Here is a 12,617-nt window from a genome sequence, read left to right as displayed (position 1 = left end):
CTGCGGGGGTAGAACTTCCAAGCCAAAAGCTCTTCTTCTCGGAGCCTTCTGGTGCTTCGGGACTCAACTATTAGCACTTGGGAAGTACTAGGGATTAAGAGGGGTTTATATATATGTTTGAGAGAGAAAGTAAGGTTGAGGTGTGAAGAAATGTGAAGAACCTCACATCTTATTTATAGGATGGTGCTGCGCAGTACGATGGGCGTACCCTCGGATTACGTTGCGCATACTCAGTACGTTGCACATAATCAGTATGTTGCGCATTTGAGAGCCAGGTGTTGGTCATCCAAATCGAGGCCGTCGAAGGGGGGGGGGGGAAGGGCTGAGATTAAGCCACGTCACCCTCCTGCGTATCATCCTATTCCCGAATTTTAAATTCTGTAACTTTCGCATACGAGCTCTGTTTTTGACGTTCTTCATATCCACGTGTAGGTTGAGACGTAATCTGCAAGTTTTTTTTAGACTCCTTCGGCTAATTTTTGTTGGATTAGATGTCTAAGCCCATAACTATTATTGGTATGTACTTGACCCGAGAGTAGCATGGTCCATTTGGGTTGCATATCATCAGGACAATTTGTTAGGATGGACTTTTGAGAGAAGGTTATTTATGGTTTATTAATATATCATAAGTTATAATATATTAATATGAAATCATATGTTTTAATTAGTATTGATCAAGAATTAATTTAGAATTAATTTAGTGATGAAAAGAGACTAATTAAATCTATGGGGACTAATTATGATAATTAGTTATATTTATATGTGTTGGGCATATGATCCATGTTGGACCAAGTTTATGTATGTATACATAAAGAGTTGGGCCACATGAACCATGGATCATAAAACCCATGGGTATGGATTATGGGTTATACCCATGACCCTTGGAATCCTACATATAAATAGGTTACTCCATAGCCAAAATCACCACTTCTTTTCTTAGAGAAATATGGAGGTGTTTTGGTGCATGGAATTCTCTCTCAAGAGCCACCTTTGTCCTAGGTGTGTTGTGATTCTATTTGAGGCATTTCATACTATTGGTGCTAAGCTCTTAAGTCCAAATACATCAAGACTTCAAGCCACATAAAAGGTATGTTCCCATAACTAGTATATTATATGGTTTATGTCAAATGCATGCTAGTTATAGGTTTAATGCCTTGGAAACCATTTGCATGTATAATTAGTGAAAACATAGATCCAAGGTATTTAGGGTTGTATGTGCACCATAGGATGTTGTATTATACCAAAACCCAACAGTGGTATCAGAGCCATGGGTTGTTTTCTAATATATTTGATGCAAATGTATTTTTTTCAAGTTGATGGAAAAAAAAAGAAAAAAAAACATGAAGTCTGTCAAATTTTATGATAATTTCTTGATTTTATGAAAAACTAATTATTTGCAAAATTTGAGTCACTTTACTACAAGAGTTGAATTAGGTCAATTTATTAAAAGATAGAATGATATGATTATTTTATTTGTTTTAAAAGTTTGATCTAAGTGGTTTTAAGGAGTTACAAATTTTGTCATAAAATTTTGGAACTCAAAAGTTTTTTTAAAGTTATGATCTTAAGAGTTTAGAAACTTCCATAAGTTATGGATGTGAAATGTCTCATTTATTAACTCTTTAGGTTATGAAGTCCAAGAGTCTTCAAAGGATAATTGTCAAAGTTTCAAGATTTGTATTAGTTTATATGATTATCTAATTTCTTGAAAATTGTTGATGTGAATTATCTTTACTTATGAGTTTAATCTAGATCATAGAAAAATTATTCGATTATTGTGTTAATTGGAATATTTGATCTTAATGGTTTTTATGAACTCCATAACATGTCCTCAAGTTATGGAAAGTGATGAGTTTTTCTTTTTAAAGTGTCATTAAGTCTCATAGGTTATGAAAATAGAAAAGTCTCTATTTTTAATGTCATCATTAAATGATTTAATGTCTTCCATAACTTGTCCTCAAGTTATGGAAATTGATTTTTTTTCATTAATCCTTAATTAAACTCATATGTTTTGAAAAAGCCAAGAGTTTTGAAAGGTTTCAAAACTTGTCCTCAAGTTTTGGAATTTGTAAAGTTACCCCCATGTATACTTTAATTCCAAACTAGATCTTGGAATTTTAAAAGTTAAAATTCAACCCTTATACTTTATAATATTAGAAGTTAATAATATTTATATATATGTATAAGAGTAAAGTCAGTCTTACCGTTAGTAGGCCTAATTCACGAAGTCGATCTATAAGGGGGGTATAAGGTTACTGCCTATAAAATGTCAGTTTAATGGGTGTCCACTCTCACCCACCGCTTCCTTGACCGGTGGAGGGTCGTTAGCCGAACGGGTAGGACAAGGACTATAATTCTCCCCTCATTAAAAGTATTAATGATAAATACTAAGTAACTAAACTTTTTATAAATACCCAATCTTAGTTACTTAGGAAAATGTGAATAAGGTGCTAATCCATGAAATTACACTTTGCACTTTGTTTAAGTCGGTTAGTGGAGCGTGTGTGGTTAACCGGCACACTAACTCGTATTTAACAAGGTAGGCAATGGGTAACTTAATGTTTATCATAGTATCGATGGAGTGTGTATGGTTAACTGGCACATCGATTGAGGGGTAAAAACTTAAGGGTACCAAGTAATTTGCATGGTTACTTCACACCTTGTTTTGTGATCCTCGGCATCCCAGTCACAAAACCTGAAGGGCACACTCGAGATTGAAACATGCCATTGAAAAGTTAAATGAATCTCAAAAGATCTAGGAGTTTCAAATCCAATTAAAACCTAAAAAATTATTTCGTTTTTCATGGTGGAAATTGGTGAATCGTCATTCATTTACCTTCAAATATTCTATACCTTGGATTACGACATCCCTCTTCCCAGTTATAAAATAGTTTGTTGGGTACTAGCCTTAATATTTCATATTGGGTGTTATATTAAGGACTTTAAATCAACTATCTTGAATATCTCCCAAAAGATGTCTAGTTCAGACATCTATGATCTTCCAAAATATCTTGGAACTTCACTTCCTCCACCTCCTTCAATTATTCTCCCTAACCCATAAGTTCTTGAAAAAGTTTACGGTCACTAAAGCCCTATTGGCAAGTAAAGGTCAATGTGTTGTCACATCTTGGAGATCTAGTCACATATTGACAAGCCGGGAGAGTTGGGTGTCAAAGTCTTGAGAAAGTTGGTGGTTCAATCACTTTCTAAGTCACATAGTGAGCTCCTTTGGGACTCCTTTGAACCAGACTATGACAAGACCCTTAATAATCTTATATATTTGCTAAGATCAACTTCCTAAAACTTTATGGACATTGACAATGATGACATTGGATATCCAGTAAAGCTCTCTCTTCCCAATGTAAAGGGATCGGCCGTAGTCAACTGGGTTGACCAAATGGTAAAGAGAAAAGCTGAGTCCGTGATAGTCTCGTGTACCATTACCAAAGGGTCCATATGTTTATATTGCCAAAGGAAAGGGCATTGGTTGCGAAGCTGCGAATTTACCTAAGGATGTTAAAGTCAATAAGTTTGACTCTACTTCAGGTAAAGTCCACTATCTAACTCTGCTAAGTTTCTATTCTGAGATTCTTGATACATGATGTGACTGGGTCACATGTTGATGTTTTATGAATCAAAGAAAAGTAAAGAAACTTAAAGAAAGAATATGCTGAATCTGATCGCGTAGATGGATTTCTATCGCATAGGTTGAAGATTGGATTCTTGAGCTACTTCTTAGGAGTTATGATATTTTTGCTTAGGAATAGACAACAACAAGTTTTCATATGGATTGTAAGGATAAGTTTTTCCGCAAAGTTTTTAAAATAAAAGGAAAATTTCTGATTTTATTTATTTTAAAAATATCCTTACAATGGCATCTGTTAAAAATTTTTGTTGCTTATAGGATTCCATTATTAGCAGGAGTGGAAATATGAAATTGATTCTTTCATTTGTGGTAGTGTCTAAATTTACCAAATAAGGAAAGATTCTCATCACCCAAGTTTCAATTGGACCGAAACTTGGAATCATGTAAGTTGTATAGTATGATGAATGAGAACTTTCGAGCATTGGAAAAATTAAGACTAACTACTTGTTCACATGGATGTGTGAGTCAAGAGAAGGACTAAGGGATCAAGTACACTTTCTTGTGCACTTGTCAAAGTCCACCACAAAAGATGGATAAGACTATTCGTGATGATTTACTAAGTTTTAGTAAATATGATTATACTTACAGGCTTAAGTATAATTCTAAAACATTGGAAAATTTTCAATGTATGACAGAACGAATAAGAAGAATCAAATTAGGCAGAAGGATAAAAGTTTCTCAAATCTGAAAAGATGGGAGAGTACTTTAGTATCATGTTTTAAGGTCATCTTAATGATTTTGAGACCTTATCACAATTCATCCTCTAAGTACATTCTGATAGTTAAGAAGAGGTGTTATGAATTGTTGAAGTGGTTAAATCAAGAAGATGATTCATACTTCATTCCAAAACAATTCATAGAGTTGTACTCTATGATTTTAACTTGAGTGACATGTCTTAAAGAAGGTTTAAAACACTTGTCAAATGAAATAGTAAAAGTTTTCTACTCTTGTACATTTGAAATTGGTAAGTTGTGATGGTTTGGATAAAACAAAGATCAACTAAGGCTAATTGTGTTAAGTGTCTGTCTTGATTAGAATCCACACTATCTCTTGAATATTTGGCAAGAAAGTCGTATAGGTCAAGGAGACAGTGGGAGTCTAAAAGATCCTGAAAAAGGTTTCAAGAAGTAATCAAGAATAAAACCTGTATTTCATCGCTAGCACACAAGTAGAGGTTTATAACCTATCGTCCTGACATTTTTGTGCGCATTCCAGTTAAGTTGGCTATACATTTGAGTTCTACATGCTCTCAATTGTTTACATAACTACATGGAAGCAATGGCAGGCCCTTGAGCTGCCAGGTGGCAAGAAGTTAAGATTGCACAAGTTCAATCCATATGAGTTTGGATTTGTCATTATCCTTGTCTTGTGACAATGGTTTTGACAATTCACATGGATAAGAACACATACACCATTAAATCTAAGTGTCATAAGGTTTCTCTTCGACTCATGAAAATGATGGTAAGGAAACTCTTTCACTAAGTAGATTTTGAGTAGATAGCAATTGTGGGAATGACAAAAGGTCTAAACATTATGATTACGACATCCCTCTTCATAATTGTTTAGACACACATGTGAGCTATTTAAGAGAGGTGTATGATATTGATAAAGTTTTATCAAGGCAATCTAGTATCAGAAATCTGAACTTTGGTAAGAAAGTGAATAAAGTATTGATTTCTAGAAGTTCAGTTGATTTATGGGTACATGTCAAAACTAGTGGGAGCATAAGTGTTATGCTAATAATCATCATGTTAGTGGGAGCATGATAATTATGATAAGTTTTGCAAGTTAGCAATGTTAATTATAGGAAAAAAAGTTTCAATTCGTGAGGTTGCAGGGGTTGAAAAAGTTGTTTTGCTATAATTAAGGGAGATGAAATTATACTTCATCTCAAATCTAAAAGCTTAGATTGAGGTATTAATTTTGACAACCCGAAATTTCCATTTGTACGAACATTATCTATTCAATAGAAGCTAGTCCAGTTTCAGTGATTTTCATACTTTTCCGAACAAGTTTGTGTACATTAGGGTTTACGTTTAAGGAGATATCAGGAGAGTGGATGCTCCTGGTTTTGTGAAATTTGAGCATTCCAAGTTTCATAATGTTAGAGTCCAATATCCAGAATAAAAATATTTTCTGCAAAAATATTTCAGGACTATAAATAGATTTCTGAATTAAATTAATTCATTATTTACATTTCCAACTAGAGAAAAGCCATTTTCTCTCTCACGGATCTTCGGGTTTTCATCCCAGATTGTGAGTCTACTTTCCTAGATGTGTTTTATTACTTGTTATATGCTTTATAACATCAATTACATGCCTAAAATGCAAGATCCATGAGTTTACCGCCCAAGAACGTTCTTGGGGAGTAAACTCCAAAATGGAGCTTTAAGGCTACCTTGTCCCATTTCGTTGATAAGTAACTAGTTAGGGACTTAATGTATGATCATTAGAGGCTTAAAATCATTTAAGAACCACAAGTAATAGGAGTTTACGGCCAAGTACATTTCTTGGGCCGTAAACCCCTTTTTAAGGGCTATAAGTGCCCTAAACCACCCCTAAAGCTTAAGGACATTAACCCTCTAATGCTTGTAGCTATTTTGGACATCAAAACACTTCAAACTCTTAGAGCTTTAGGAGTTTACGGCCAAGGATATTCCCTTGGGCCGTAAACCCCCTTTTTCAAAGGCTAAGTGTACCCCAAACACCCCTAAGGCCTTAAGACTATTACCCTTGGATACTTGTAACTTGAATAAGGAGTAAAGGACATCAAAACCATCCCTTAAAGGGAGTTTACAGCCAAGGAACATCACTTGGGCCGTAAACTCCAAGTAAAGGCGCAAATGTGTGCCTAATGTCCCCATTAGCCTTAGATAAAAACATAGAAGCTATCCTACATGTGCAAGTGCCTCAAATGAATTAAAATCAACACCCCATAGGAGTTTACGTCCGTAAACTCTAGGGGATATGGTCATTAGGCCGTAAACTCCCCTATGGAGCATTCTAGGGCCTTAAACTACTTCAAGGTTTATTCCAACAAAGCTAGGCTTGTTCTAGGATCAATTTAGCACCTTAAAACACCCAAAACCACCAAGTGAGGAGTTCACGGCCATAAACTCATGGGTTTACGGCCGTAAACTCCAAAGGTGGGGTTTGTTGGGTGGTAAACTCTTATACAAGGTCATTAGTGCATTAAACCCCTTTTACCTTGTCCCGTATCGACTTAGATGCAACCCTTAGGACCTATAACATTCATACAAAGTGTTTTCATGTTCCTAAGTGTCCCAACTTACTTTTTAAGTTATTATTTGGCTAATTAGTTATATATATATGCTTATTATATGATAACTAGGCTCGTGCGTGTAAACATGTCTCCGTTTGCCACCTAGCACGGTATCCGACACTGCAATTCAAACAGCTCACCACAAGTGAGTTCATACCCCTTTAATCAACCTTGGAAATGATTTTAAGTGTTTTAAATACTTTATGGGGGGGGGGGAATACAAGTTAAATACTTATAGTTATTGCTTCAATCACATGTGATTGCATTAATCACATGTGATTAATAACTAGGAAACCAATGATTTTATCACTGTTCAAACCGTTTATCAAACTGTTTTACTTCAAAATGTTTTACAAACTCTTTTACTTTTCAAACTTATTTACAACTGTGATTCAAACAACTGTTCCTTATACTTAAACTGTTTTATCAAACTTATGCCTTCAAATTGTTTTATAGATTGACATCAAGTCGATCTTTTCTTGAACTAATATTTATGTTTAAAATGTCTTATAAGAACTTATTTATGCTTTTATATTATAAATTGCATGCCCATATATGTATAGATATATAAGTAATGTTTAAAGGGCTTAGGAAGGCCATCCTCCCTATTTCCTTTTCCTCGATTTGGATGTGGTCTGGTGGGATTTCGGGTGACCATCCGATGGTCGTTTCAATATTAGTTATATATCATATATACATGTATTGACATAAAAGTACTTCCATATTCATACTTATCAGTACATCAATAGTTAGTTACCATCGGGGTAACACAGGATCATACTATTACAACTGCAAGATCAATGAGTCAGTTCATTCATGAGTCCATATACAACTATACTAGAAACATGAACATATACAACTATACTACGAGAACATATACAACTATACTAGAAACATGAACATATACAACTATACTAAAACGAGAAACGTTACATATTCATGAACATGTTAACAATTGTGATCCACTGTGTCGGAGCATGCCTTAAATGTCATGGCCCGAGTTGTAGCCAGAATTCTCTTGGAGGGAGAGCGTGAGTTTGCGTATAGATCTATACTGGATTGACTATCCTACACCTTGCTGCTAGCTACAGCCGGACCTGCAGGTCTGCGGGTGCCAAACGTCATTCCGTTACTACGACCATTCATTATGTCGTTGTTACCAGTCGATAGCTTGGTGCAATTTATCACATTATACCTTAATATAAATCTGGTTTAAGGTAGTTAGTACAATAGTAGTTCCTATTATACAAAACTACAGTACTACAATGATTTACCCATTACATATTTTAGTGATAACCTCACTTAATCAATAATGTACAAACTATATTTTATTAAATGATAGTTACATTTGGTAAATTACTCACTTTTACAACAAACGAGCATACAAAACAGTTAGGCCTTGGTAGAAGGCTACTTTAATAGATAATATAGGATTTTCTGAGAGATTAAAACTTTTACAAACACTTTCAAACACTTACATACATTTTACAAACTTATACATTAAGACAGGTTCAAACATTTTTGACAACAAACATTGACACTAAAATACTTATGAACTCACCAGCTTAATGCTGATAAACTCTTTCAAAATAACTTGTATTCTCAGGTCATCAGTAGACAGGTACCGAGGCCAGCTTTTGAGAAGATGGAGCGTATTCAAGACTCATCTTATTATTTTGATTTACATTATTTTGGTGTCTATAACTATACAGAACACGCTTGTATTAAAATTATATATTTAATGCAATGGATGATGTTGTTTGCTTATTTACATTTACTGTGTTGTGATACTATACATGACGTCCTCCGCCCCAGAACGTTTCCTCCGTTCTTGGTTTTGGGGTGTGACAGATTAGTATCAGAGCATTGTTTATAGTGAATCAAGTATATCAACCCATAAAAGATATACTAAACTATAAACCCAATAGGGATTAAAACACTCTGACCAAGAGTCTATACTTTAAATATTAAAATATTTAATTAAGTATACTAGTCTGCATTCATACTAAAATCAGTGTCACAATGACAAGAACAAAAGTATTACGATTGTTAAATATCACAAGTGAGCTCGGGGATGTATGGTCAGTCCTGGGAATGGCATAGCCTGATCAACTATGCTGGTCCTAGGAGCGATTAGCATATGCCCTAGAATGGTTGTGATGTGTTAACAAGTCTAAAAGCTTACCAGCAATACCACAAGAAGATCAGTAGAACTTAAACTTAAAATACTATAGGTGTATTTTGTACTACTAGTTACATGTATACTATATCCTTATACCTCTCTTCTCGCGTAGATCTAAATGGCTGGATTCCATCATGGCAACCCGTACTTTCCAAATGAAGGCAATGCTGGGTGGATCGATGAAGAGCCCGAAGATGAGCATCCAATCCCTTTGGATGATCACCTCGCAGAAGGCTTTTTTGATGGATCCGACTCCGAGCCTGAAGTCAACAACATACCACTTGTAGGTCAAGCCCCGAAGAACAACCTTCGACTAGCTTTTCCAGGTCCTACTCCCTTGTGGGCATCCAACTTGAATCGCTAGAGTGATGAACAGGGTCAACCCTTACCATACTTTGGGGACCAAACCTTTTACAACGTCAGCGATGGTGGCTCTGCTGACCGAGCTCTGCCGGTCATTATCCGCAGAATAGCTCGAAATGTCGAACAAGGTCGAGTAGCCATCGACCGGGTCATGGAGATTGATGCCAACTCAGGTGTCAATACAGTCCGCATCCGCCATCTTGAAGAAGACATGGAACGGACCCAGAGAACCAATGAAACCCTGCAGCAACAGCTGGCTGCCTCCCGTGCTGAAGTCTTGGAACTTCGAGCTCGTCAGAGGGCTCAGGATCGACACCTTCAAGAGGTGTTTTGTCAAGTGTCCGACCTCAGGGCTCGCCCGAGGAATTCCCATCGCCGTTAGAGGATGTCTAGTACATCTCTATCTTTTGATTAAGGAATAGCCTTGAACATCTGTGCTCTAAGTAGCACTTGTGTGTGAAATATTCCTAACTTTCGGTACTCTAATTAGGAATCTAAGAACTGTCAAACTTTCTGTATGGTATGATGTAAGACCTACTGTTAGGTCGATTTTCCCTGAACTTATTACATCAGTAATACCAGTATTATTGAAATCTATCTATATGTGGGAAAAATCTGTACACTTGTGTTTTCCTACTAATATTCCTTGCTATGCTTTCAAACACTCATTCAACAGTTGGGCTATGGTTAGTTAGTCCATGTGAAACTCTCATGTTTCTTACAAATTGATTCTTACCATTTTTTTCTTATCTTTATAAACTTATAGCTGAAAGATGCCTCCTCGCAAATCTCCCAGGAATAACCCTGCACCTCCACCGCCTCCATCGCCTCCGGTCATCGATACTGCAGTCCTGAATGCTGCCGTAGCTGCAGCAGTGGCAACTGCCATGGCTCAGTATCACTCATCCGATGCCAGTAGAGGTGGGACCCCTGTTGAATCTATTCCGGTCGAAATCCCCGTGCGCTTGAGAGAGTGCTCCTACAAGGATTTCACAAACTGCAAGCCGAAGCCCTTCTATGGCACCGGCGGAGTCATTGCCCTCTCGCAATGGTTCGAGAAGACTGAATCAGTCTTCGAAATCTGTTCATGCCCTGCTGCGTGCAAAGTTAAATATGCCGCATGCACCTTTGAGGGAAAAGCCCTAACGTGGTGGAACGGCCACGTTAAAGCCCTAACACTTGTCGTGGCTAACGACATGGGTTGGGAAACGATGAAGGACCTCATGACTGAGGAATACTGCCCAAGAGGCGAAGTCCAGAAGTTGGAACATGAACTCTGGAATCTGACCATGAAAGGCACCAATGTGATCGCTTACACTGCCCGATTTAGCGAACTGGTGGCCCTCTGCCCCAATATGGTTCCCACTGAGGGGAAAAAGATCGAACGGTATATATGGGGGCTAGTGCCTCCGTACCAGGGGAATGTCTTAGCATCAAACCCCGCTACCTTCGACAGTGCCAAGCGGTTGGCACAAAGACTCATTGACCATGGAGTCAAAACCCTTGCAACCACAACCACCCTAGCCATTCCAGAACCCTCCAAACCCGCTGACACTAAGCAGAAATTCTGGGATGAGAAGAAGAAACAGCGAGCTGCCAAAAGACAGCAAATCATGGCAGTACATGCCGCGGTAACCCCTACTGCTGTTACTGCTCCGGGGAAGCAGTATGCTGGAAGTTTGTGTTGGATTAGTGTCTAAGTCCATAACTATTTTGGTATGTACTTGACCCGATGGTGCATGGTCCTTTTGGGTTTCCTTCACCGAAGCAACTTGATAGGATGAATTATGGAGAGAAAGGATTAAATATGATTTATTAATATATTATGAGAATAATATATTAAAGGAGAAATCATATTGTTTAATTAATATTAGTCAATAATTAATTGGTAATTAGTTTTGTGAATAAAAGAGATTAATTAAACTTAAGGGACTGGAATTGTAATTATAAGATAATTGCAATTTGGGCCATGGATTGCCTTTTATTATAAGGTGGACGAATTCTATGGGGGAAGCCCATATGAAGTCATCCAAGGTGATGAGATTAAAACCTTAATCTTTGAAGATCGATTAGATCTTAAACAGGTAAGTAAATATAAAACAGCAAGAACACGAAAATAAGAACAAGGCAAGAGTGAATCAAACGTGTCGAATGATTAAAACAAAATCCTCAGAAGAGCTCGATTAAGAACATCAACTGTAGAGGATTAGTAGGTTTACATGAACGATCAAAGAAATCTGTAAATACTATCGTTATGCTCTAAATCAATCTTTAACCTAATATGCATGCAAGCATATACTTATATAATAAACATAATGGGCTCTCGGTTGGACAGGCCCAAACCGGAATACAAATCAAATAAACAAATAGCCGAGCCCAAGGACGCAACCCTTGAACGAATCTTCAACCCAACAATCTCCCCCTTTGCGTCAATTGGAGCGAGACCTTCACTTGTTACTTGGGCCAGTAGCGGAGGCAGGTACTTTCTTCTTCACGGTGTTAAACAGAGTAGAGATAAGAGCCAGTATCGTCTGCCTAAACCTGATGTACCACTGGATCATGTCATTGAAGTACTTAACGTCATCCGCTGTATTCTCTTTGCACCTTTGAATGATCGACAACACGTGCTCTAGACAAGCAGTGGTGTAAAGATGTTTGTCAGCTAAAGCAAAGAGACATTTCTGTCCTTCTGCTCTAGTGAACATGACCGAATTGCGTCTCGGGTCGATCTTGCCCATTTTCATCTGATTGAGATCACTGGCCGATCCCACAGGAGCTATCTTCGGTTTCTTCTTGAAGACAGTGGCTACCTCCTGATCCATTAGGGCTACCTCCATGATATAACATACAATCATCCTCTTGAGATGGTCTATGATCGGACCATATTCAGCTCCATTCGTCAAGAGGATGTTATGCAAAACAATCCAATCATGAGGATTTAGGTTCGGTAGATCTGCCAGGGATATGAGATGTTCAGACTTTGCAGATCCTCGAATCACCTTGAACCGAACATTGATGAATCTTCCTTCAGTGTAAGGCTTCAGTACCCGAACGTTCACTATCTTTTGGGCGCTCCATGTTAGATACTGAGGACGAGCAGCCTTCAGATAGAAGTCAATGAGCTCCCTATCAACCTCAGGGTT

Source organism: Lactuca serriola, chromosome 7 (genome assembly GCF_051521515.1).
Source record: "Lactuca serriola cultivar US96UC23 chromosome 7, Lser_US96UC23_V15, whole genome shotgun sequence".
Lineage (NCBI taxonomy): Eukaryota > Viridiplantae > Streptophyta > Magnoliopsida > Asterales > Asteraceae > Lactuca > Lactuca serriola.
This window is presented reverse-complemented; position numbering follows the sequence as displayed.